The following is a 10,734-nucleotide window of genomic DNA, read 5'->3' on the forward strand; positions in this document are numbered from 1 at the left end:
TGTGGTTTGTATGCACACATTGTAGACTAGCATCTTAAAAAGGGTTACAAGTCTCTTTAAGGCTATACCAGGGGTTACTGTGGTGTTCGGGTCACTTAAAGCTCTCAGACAATTCTACACATCTAGATCAGTTCCAGAATCTCCAGGATGCTGCCCCAGACTCCTCTGAATTCTTCAGTTCGATCTTATATCAGGTCATGGTGGAGTTGATGGAGGAAGAAACAGCAAAAAGGCATCTCAAGACTTACTCACCCGAGGAGTCTGGGGCAGAAGGAATTAGCATAGCCATTGACCCAGCTATAGAAAACAAGATCCTTATATTTGAGTTTTGGGTATGATGACCATTCATTGATACAGTGTATAAGTTTGTACCTAAAACACAATCCCAAACAAAAATGTTGTTGCAGCTTGTTAGGGTAAATACATACATGCTTCCTACAGTATGAGCTATAAACGCGTAGGAGATGGATGTTTAAAACTAGGGAGAATAGCTTCTGTATCACATTTAAGCAAATGGATCTCCATGTCCCCAAAGACCTATATGGTTTTTGTTGTTCTTTTTTAAGGATTTATTTATGTATCATACAAGAGCTGAGGTGTAGGCCAGAGGTGTGGGGAGGAGAGCAGATTCATCAGAGACAGTGAGGAGCAGAATAAGTAGACTGACTGAAATACACTGCTGAGGGGATTCTCAAATGGGGCGATTTGATATTTGATGATGACGAGACATTTCTAGTTCGCATAACTTGGAAGGAAAATGTTACTAACAACTCATAGGCAGAAGCCCCAAATATTACTAACCATCTCACAATTCTCAGTCTCCATAGAAAGTAATTCTTCTGTCCAAATTGTCAAGTGTCAAGGCTGAGGAACTCTGCTCCAAGTTCATATCAAAGTCATTAGGTTCCATTAAGCAACCAACACGGCCACTGTAATCTGGAGAAATGGCAGAAAGGGCTGTGAACAAAGTTCCTATAGGACCGACGCCTCTGGAAGATGGTGAGACTCTGCGTTCTGTGTTCAGTGACAGTCCAACCTCTGTGCACGAGCAGCACCATGTTCTGCTCTCAAACTTTTTGGGCCCATGTGCATGCTGCCCTAGTTCTAGAACATTCTTCTCTGTGTGTCTGTTCGGTTAATTCTAACTTATTCATTACTACCCCTAACCACCCCTGAATCTATTACTTATCCAGCTAGGAAGTGATGAACAGTTCCTGTTGTGCCTTAAACCCTTATCAAATAATGTACTTATAATACTGTAAGACGTTGATTTTATAGTTTCTTCATTGTTAAATTGTGAAATACTAGAGAGCAGAAAGTTTGCCTTATTCATCTTTGTATCCACAAAGCCTGGCATATGGCAAATATTTGACAACTATTTTTTGGCTACATAAATGACCCAGTATAACATGAAATGTTAATAAGGGAAGAAAGGCAATACTTTGGAACTAGATTAACTGTAATGAGTGAATTCTGGAATTTAGCCTTTATTATTTAAGCAATAAGGAATGAATCATATTTTTATTCTTAAAATGAATGTTTTATTAGTTTTTTGAAAAGTAGGTCATATTTTTAGGTCATATTTTAAATGTGCTCATACATACATACATTCGTACACACACATAGGTTAGGTTTTCTTAATGAAAGCATGAAAAATAACTGACAAGTCAAAAAAGATTAATATTAATATTGGCAGGAAGCTTACCAAATTGTATTCCATAATCTTTTATTGGCAAAAAAGAAAAAAAAAACATTTAAGGTAGAGTATAACATAGCTGTATTCACCAAATTAGTAATGAAAGGATTGGCAGCCTTTGGAAGATGGTGAACTTTGAACTCTGTGTCCAGCAACACTTAGAAAACAGACTTTCATCAACATATCAAATAAGGGAAAGAATATTATGAAAAGTTCATTATTATTAAGCTACCAATTTCCCCAAAAGTTTCTGCTCATACTCTTCGGCCAGTGCCCATGCTTATCAGCATCTGATTATCTTTTCATGATTTCAATATACTGTCTTATGACAACTTTTTAAATGACTTTTTATTTCTGTGATTTTAATATGTCGCACTTTCCTGAAAACAATCTTCACAAAAACTTAAATTGATACCATGTGTTCTGTGTGTGTCCCTATATAGAACTAGCTTTCTTGTGACCATTTGATTATAACTAAGTTTTAAAAACACTGTATGATAAAGAAGTTTGAAATGCAAAAAGACAGCTGGTAGACAACATTCATTACAGTCAGAAAATAAATTTTCTTCAAGGAAAAAAAAAACATTTTGAATGTCATGCTTGCTGAGTAGGTAGAACTATTGCTGAGAAACTTCATTTTCGATAGTTTTGGCCTGTGGCCTTCACATGGCTTCATCACTTGCTGCTGCTGGGACAGCAGTTAACCTCAGGTGCAAGAAAGTCAGAGCTCGGGAGCTCACACAATACAGGACAAGCAGGAACAGGCCATCTCCTCACAGAATTTCCTGATGTTTTCTTTCTTCTTCAATATTAATGTATTTTAGTCTTACATTGTCATTTCCTGTCTTTTGAGAAGGATTCTATAATATTAGGATCATTCAGCCCAGATGGGGCCTAAAAATTTTAGCACTCGCTTTACCTTCTTCATCTTCTACACTGACATGGCTGTCTCTGTTGACATAAAACTAGAACAATAGTGCCTTTTGAGGTGGAACCATGATATATCTATTCACCAACATGCTGACTGTATCGTTGAAGTATTTATTTCAATTTTGTGCATGGGCGTGACGTGCTGGTCATGGCTAGCTGTTTCTCCTTTGGTGCTTTATGCTTTATGACAAGCTTTGTCACTCATATGGAAGGAGATAGATGCATTTTTCTGTGGCTCTTTAGCTGGTGGAAGGTGTGCCTCTATGAAAACCTTTAAGACACCAAGGATGATAAAGGAAAACTTTCAAATTCTTTCCACTGTTTAAACTCGTGGCATTCTGTGTATATAAAGACTATCACTGGGCAGAAAGCAGTAATAAAATCCAGAAGCTGATAAAAGCACAAATAGTGAAACTCAGGTATTTGTAAAGCTGTTTAAATCTGTTAGCCAGAGTTGCAGCTTAATCTTTACATACATCGAAGTCTCAAGGTTAACTGCTCTATAAAGCTCCACAAAAGCACTTATGTTTGGCATCTCTTCACTTCCTTATCAATGAAAGGCCTCTCCCATCATATTTCTTATAGTCCTACTTCTTTTGAATGTGTCATTGATGAGAGATTCCTGTACTTTAGATTTTAAAAAGTACCGTGAGTCTCTTGGCATCGATTCATTAATATGACTGTTGGATGTCAATGTAAGGACTGAGAGTGACCTCGGTCACTTCTTGATAAATGGTATGATGATGGCATATTTTTATTTCATGATGAGGAATAAAAGACTTTTCACCAAAATTGGAAGTGGGGTCTTCTCCATTTGTGCCAGAGGTGCCAAGTAGAAGTTTCTAAGTATGTTTTGAGGACAGAGGGAAGAAAGACATTTGGATAACACATAAAGGGTAGAACACAGCCCTCCTCTTTGTCACAGAAGGTTCTGCTGTCTGAGCCAGCAAGGCAGAGAGAGCAGCATGAAAGAACTGGTTATTCCGTCACCAGCAGTGATGCCTGCAAGTTTTCTGCCTCAGGAGACACAGCTTCATGTGGGACAAAAATTCCACCTACAGGGGTCGGGGGAGGTACCTTTTAGACCCAAAGGACATAGTACAGCCTGCCCCAAGGTCAGCCTTCAGGGAGGGTTTTGTTCTCATTCCTGGCTCTTCAAGTTCACAGTGGGAAGAAATTGCCACTCTTTTCTATGGGATCACATCCTGCCACTCTCTACCCTTTCAGATTTCCTCCCCAAGAAAGCAAGAGAAGCTTGTCTGTTTCATTTGCAGCAACATGGATGGACCTGGAAGGTATTATACTTAGTGAAATCATCCAGAAAAGGAAAGACAAACACCATATGATTTCTCTCATATGTGGTATATAGGGAAAACAAACAAACAGATGAACTAAATAAAACCGAAATAAACTATTCGGACTGTAAGACCCATTAGTGGTTACCCAAAGGGAGGGGGAAGGAAGGCGGATTAACTGGGACAAAGCAGACAGTTGTATGCTTTGGATAAACTGCATTTTAGCAGTAAACTTAATGTGTGCACATGTTGATTCCCAGGGAAACTGGAAATCCAATTTCACCTGAAGCTTATCAGATGTTATAAGCTTCAATAGAAATGAGAGAGCAGAGCACAGAGACTCGCTCCCTCTACCTCTCTGAGAAAACCCAGGGTACCCAGGTTCTCAACCAGATCTAAAGCAAATATCCTTTCATCATCCTGATTCCCTTCCATGTGTTTGGGGTCTTTTCCTTCCAATCTCCTGGAAGGAAGGTGGTATTTTTCATTGCAAGTGGGCTTTAAATATTGAGACAAAGAGATCATAGCTATTTATGTATGAGACAGGACCGCTCTTAAGGATACACAGGTCAGTAGCCACTTTATTTTTGGTTCAGAGAAAAATATTCTTTTTAGCCCACCTCCTCAGGAAATATATTCTCTATTTGTTCACTTAACATTTCAAATTACACATTAGACTTCATTTATTTGTCTAAGGGTTCTTATCACCTACTCAGTCAGCCTGGAAGGGCAAAAGTGGTAGCTTTATCAACAGTCACACCTTAGCATGAATGAGTTTATAAATATATTTGGAAGAGCAGGTTTGATTTAAAATGAAAATAGTGCAAACACAGCCTTCTGTAATTGTGCCGTTTTTGTGATAGTTGTACTTGCTTGCAGTGCTTGGGAGTTGGGGAAGTTGAGAGGGGTAAAGGAGGAAGTATACAAAGGTTCATAAAGGAGAGATAAGAACCCTGGAAAATAATCTTCACTGAATTTATAGTTTTGGGGAAAATTCTGTTCAAGGAGTAAAGACAGTTTGTTCAACGGCAACCTCCCTGATTAGTAGGAGAAATTCTCGAAAAAGCCTTTTTTGTACCAGGATCCACACAATCTAACATCCAGATGGAAAATGTTTAGAAAAGAAGTTCCCTATAAGTTATTTTCCTGACAGAATATCTCTTATTTGAGGGTTTTGAGCAAGTCAAATATATATAGATTTTGCTATTTAGTATATTAAGATTTAAACTGTCATTTATGTCAATTTTTTATAGGCCAACTGAGAAACATAGGAATGCAATAATATAGATTGGTAGAATTGAGAGCAGTTTTTCCCCCTGCAAACTTCCATTCTTGCCTCTAGGAGAATTGAATGTCTATCTGGGGTGTGGTTGAGAATTGGTGAAGGCAGAAGAATAAACAATTATTTGAAAAAAAATTGCTAAGGCCTTGCCAGGGATATTCACATTAGAAATGTTGCATCACAAAGCAGATTTCAGATTATATATTGTATATACAGTTTATAATGACTTGTATAGGATAAATTCATATTTATGAATCTACAAATAAACTCACTTGGTATCCTTTTTAGTTTCCTAAAATACTGTTTCTGTTATTTGGGGAAACCCAATTTTTTTTTGTCCCTTGAACAGAATGTTCAGTGTGATATCAATGAGCTGAAATCCAGTGGGATGAATTTTCATGTTATAGAAATTCCATGAAGAATAAAAAATATTTTAATGTATATGAAACATATTTTTTTCAGAAAAAAAAAATCAAGCCACCTCAAATGTATCTTCTCTGTATTATACTAAACCCTGAAGCCACATCTTGGGGCAAGTTCCATCTATCTTCTGGTCAATTCCTTTGAAGACAATTGTCAAGTCTTTTTAAATTTTGTTTCCTCTTTAAGCACCTTACTCAATGCCTGAGCACCAAATACACTTACAAACAACTAACATTTACTGAGCATTCATTTGCCAAATTCTGTGCTAGGGCTTTGCATGGCTGTTATCTTTGTCTGTTCAATAACCTTGCTACTAATATAATTCCATTTGACAGATAAGGCAACTGATGTTCACAAAGATTAACCAACTGTCAAAGGTCACATGGCTGACAGATCTAGAACCCAAATCCATGTATTAACCATTCTATGCTAATGAGCTCATCTACAACAGGTATTGAATTACATAATAAATAAAGAACATAACACAAACATAGCCATAGCATTTCTTTTTCTGAAGAAACAAAAAAATATTCAGACTATAAGGGATAGTTCAAGATTTGGCTACCCTATGAACCCAAGTTTGGTGACCCATCCCATGGTTTACTAGCGTTATAAATCTTTGGTACATAAATTAGGTTTGTTGATCTTCAGATTCTTTATCTGTAAAATGGAGATACATAGTAATAAATCCATAAGTCATTTGAATAAAATATATCTGAAGTTTGGGGTTAAGCTTATTTCCCCCTTAACTCCTTATTTTCTTTTTCCCAATTTAAATTTTATCGCAATTTAAATTTTTGATTGCATCACCATTGGTTTACATCAAAGTGTATAGGATCTCCCTCCCATGGGCTTAATGTAGTGCACCTGCCATCAAAGCACCCACCGTCCTCACCACTGTCCTTAGTGCTTCGCCCCATTTTGGTCTCACCCTTCACTCTTTTTTCCTTCTCCATCCACACAAAGTATGCACACGATCTCTGAAGTTCTAGTGAAGTGAAGGACTTCAAGGGTGTGGTTACTGCTTACCCAAATGAAATAGCTGATCTGTCACTTGCAACGTGAGAAGCCATTTCTTGTTTCAAGACAATGGATTTTTAAGAAAATATCGAAGCCAGTTGATACATACTTGGCAGAAGTTGCCATCTCTCATTTTAGATCGTTCCTGATTTTTACCAATGACCTTTATTCAACATAAGAGTTGAATAAGCCCTGTACTTTCCCAGATTAAAAATACACATAAACCTGGAAACAGCCACCACAAAATATCACTGTGTAAACATGATAAAATGCAGAAGTAGATCATTTACATTCAATGAGTAACAAGGTATTTGCAGGAATTAGCTGTCCTTGACCAGCCCAATTCTGTTCATGCAGCAAAGCTTCATTTTATCGATGCCTGTAAATAAACATTTCTTGTCTTAATGTGCACAATCCCTGCATTCAGCACACAAAGGACTACATTTTTTATAGCCGGGGCTGCAACTCTATGTGGGGATGTTGCATGATTCCTTTCCTCTTGCAATGCATGGTCCCTGAAGCTCGTAGTTTGTATCCCTGAGACTTTTAACTAGAAGAAATAATGTGTGGCTTGTGGGCAGGGTATCTACAAATCAGCCCTCTCATCCTTCTATTCCTTCTGCTCATCATTTAGGGGTCTTTATTACTTTGTAATGTAGCTATTTTTCTGGAGGGGGAAAAAAAAAACTGAAGCTAATAACGTCAGAGACAGGATTGTGGGGCTGGCACAGACAGAGTAGGTAGTTTCTTTCTGGTCTTGCCTTTGGATAATCAGGAATTGAATATAAAATGCAGAGTCAATCTTATATTTAAAAATTAATTTGATCAGCAAAGATGATGCCACACTGTATCCACAAATCTAAGTGGAATTTTAAAACACCTTATTCGATCTTAACTCCCATACATGGAACAACTATTATGTGTCAGGCACTGTGCTATCTGCCTGAGAAATGCTGCCTCACTTAAGTCCATATATCCCTGTGAGGCAAACAAGACTACGCTCATCTTAGAGGTAAAGACCCTGAGTAGTAATGAAGTTAAGCTGCTGTGGTGAGGGAGTGGCAAACCTGGAATTACCTGCCCTGACTTAGGCTCTTAATCGCGGTGATATTCTTTATAGTCATCGCTGTAGTCCAGACTTATTCAGAATCCACATCCCAGCTCTGGCAAAAAGGAACTCAACTGGCACCATACAGAGAAGAATTTATTACTATGTATTATCTCCATTTTACAGATAATTGATAATGTTGACCAAATTTTCCTAGTTTTATTTTCTCTGATTTTCCTACATCTAGTTTTACCTGGGGACTTTAAAATAGTTTAAGATTCCACTATGAAACATTCAAGAAATATTTTTTTAAGGAACTATGATCATTATGAAGATGTGATGCTTTATTCAACAAAAGCAGGACATGATGCTGGCACTGAGTAGTGAAAGGCAAATACAAGTCATCAGGTAAAGAAAGGACAGGTGAGAAGAGGAAAACAAGTGATTTGGACTAGGGAAAAAAAAATAACATTTGTGGTTTGAGAGGCAGCACACTACTTCAGTATGGCTAAGGCGTAGGTTGGGATCTCAAATTTGCTGAAAATTAGAATCACCTGGGGGAAATTAGCATCACCAGAACCAAGTTGTACTCCTTATCTATCAAGTCAGAATTCTTTGGGGGTGGTGTGCAGACATCAGTAATGTTTCAAGCTTTTTGAATGATTTCAGTGGGCAATCAAGGTTAGGAAACTCTTGTGAGGACCAGCGTTTCTCAAAGAATGATCTCGAGAGTGCTATCATCACCTGAAAAGACAAATCTTATCATGGTGCTAGAGATGAAAAGTCATTAAGCATAGATTCCTGGGACCCACTCCCAGATTCTGAGCCAGCAGGCATGGGGGCCTATGTATTTGTTTTCCTAGTAAGTTCCTAGGTGATGCTGGCACTAGTTGTCTGGGCCCACTTAGAGAAGCATTGGCCCAGCCCTCACTTTGCAAAATCCAGTGTGCTATGCTCAACTAGGAATTCTTACAGGAAGGGGGATTCTGAGTCAGTATATCTAGGGTACAGCTTGAGGCTTTAGCTATCTATCCAATTCCCTGGTAAGACTAGTATTGCTGGTCCTCAGAGGATACTTTGAAAGTAAAAGGCAAATAAGGAGAGATGAAACTAGAAGGTAACCAGGAACTAGATCATGAAGAGTCGTAGAGTGTCTAGGGTGATTTCAAATCACCTTTTAAAAGCTAAGCAAAGCATGACATGTTTAGGGTGGCTTGATTTCTCCCATCATTCTGCTGTGCCTTCCATAGCCTTGACATCAGCCTATCAAGAATTTTCTAAGCAACAGACCTTCCCTGCTGCTTCTCAATGCAGTGTATTTCAATAAACCCATCTTTTCTGTTCTCCACTCCACCTCTAGTGAATTTTTTCACCCCTGTGCTATGGACATAGACCCTGATTCTTCCCTGCAAAATCAAAACGTGCTTTAGAATTAAAAAAAAAAAAGCAAAATGATGTAAAAATAAACTTTTTAATAAAAAAAAATCCTTAAAAAAAAAAAAAAAAGCAGTGACCAAGAGTAATCAAGACTGTTTTCTATTTGTATCTATCTCAACATAGGGAGAGCTTTATTCATGGAATAAACCTTCCTGACTTCAGTCTTCAATTGGCTCAACTTTTAGTTGCCACACCCACAGTTCCATTAATAAATGTCACCAGGAAGCCCAGCATCAATTGTCTCAGTCCTGAGCTTCGTATCAATCATTGACAGGGAGCAGGAAGCCTCATGATTGGCTGGACTAAGCAGGACCTTTCTCTGAGCCAGTTTCTAAAATTGTTTTACTGCTATGTGACAGGAGAAAATGACTGGGAATGGATGATGAAGGGCTGATGCCAATGAGAAATACAGATCATGAATGATTTGCTAAAGTTGTTTTTTTTTCTTTTTTTTCCTGAGGACTTTCAGGAATTACTGAAAGATTTTAAGCAAAGGATAGCAATCTCATATATTTCCTTGGACCAGAACACTGGGTTAGGGGTAAATAATTTGTAGTGGGCAAGGAAGTGAGAAAGGCATTGCATTCATCAATAATTAATAGTGGCTTCATCTCAGATCAAATTCAAATTGCAAATGGAGAGATGGGAGACTGGGTAATAATTTAAGCTGAGACAAGAGAACTTGAAGGCCACACACATGTTTCTGGCTTTGATAAAGAACACATAAGGAAAAAGTTATGACTAGGAATGGTGTGGGAAAATGGCAGATGGAACTAAAGAAAGATGGGTGGAAGATGGTTGGTGCAGTTTTGTCAAATTTAAAGAGCCAACACCAGATAAAGTTGCCCAGTAGCAATGTGAACTACTTGTATAGGTTAATAAAGGAACAGAACTCTCTATTTTTTTAAAAGATTTATTTATCTTGTATATTATGTATATAAGAACTGGAGTATAGGCCAGAGGTGTGGGGGGAGGGGTGAGAGAATTCACTGGAAGACATAATGGAAGGCGGAACAGATGGAATGACTTAAATACCCTGCTGAGGTGAGCAGCAGTTGAGGCAGGAGAGGTCTGCGGCACCATGTGGGTCAGCTCCCTGGCCCGGGATTGGGCTGGTGCTGCAGTGGCTGGGATGGCTTCATAGTAGTGGGACTTAACCCCTCACACCACCAGGGAGGCTCTGGGACTCCATTTTATAATGAAGGTGTCGTGTGGGAAGAGGTGCCAAAGTAGAATGATGGGAGATTCCTAACACTGGATTCAAGGGGAGAAAAGAAAAAAGGTCTTTTACAAAGGAAACTGAGAAAGACTAAGCTAAGAACCACAGACCATATGAATGTAGTGTTGCATAGTTTTGAAAGACATGAAAGTTTTCAGTACAGAAAGCTACAATAGTTACAGAAGAGTATTCATTTTGGCCACTATCAGCTAATTAGATAATATATATTGGAGTGGGCAAACTTAGAAGACAGAAGGGATAGTGGAGTTAGCAGGTGGAGTTAGCAGGTGTAGACAATTCCATGATGACCAGCTGTAACTAAAAGGAAATGGGAATTCTTTTTTTGTAAAAGAGAAATTAACCATATAAAAACCCTACATGTTG

This window comes from Condylura cristata, unplaced genomic scaffold, assembly GCF_000260355.1.
Source record: "Condylura cristata isolate star-nosed mole 26May11 unplaced genomic scaffold, ConCri1.0 scaffold00010, whole genome shotgun sequence".
In the NCBI taxonomy this organism is placed as follows: domain Eukaryota; kingdom Metazoa; phylum Chordata; class Mammalia; order Eulipotyphla; family Talpidae; genus Condylura; species Condylura cristata.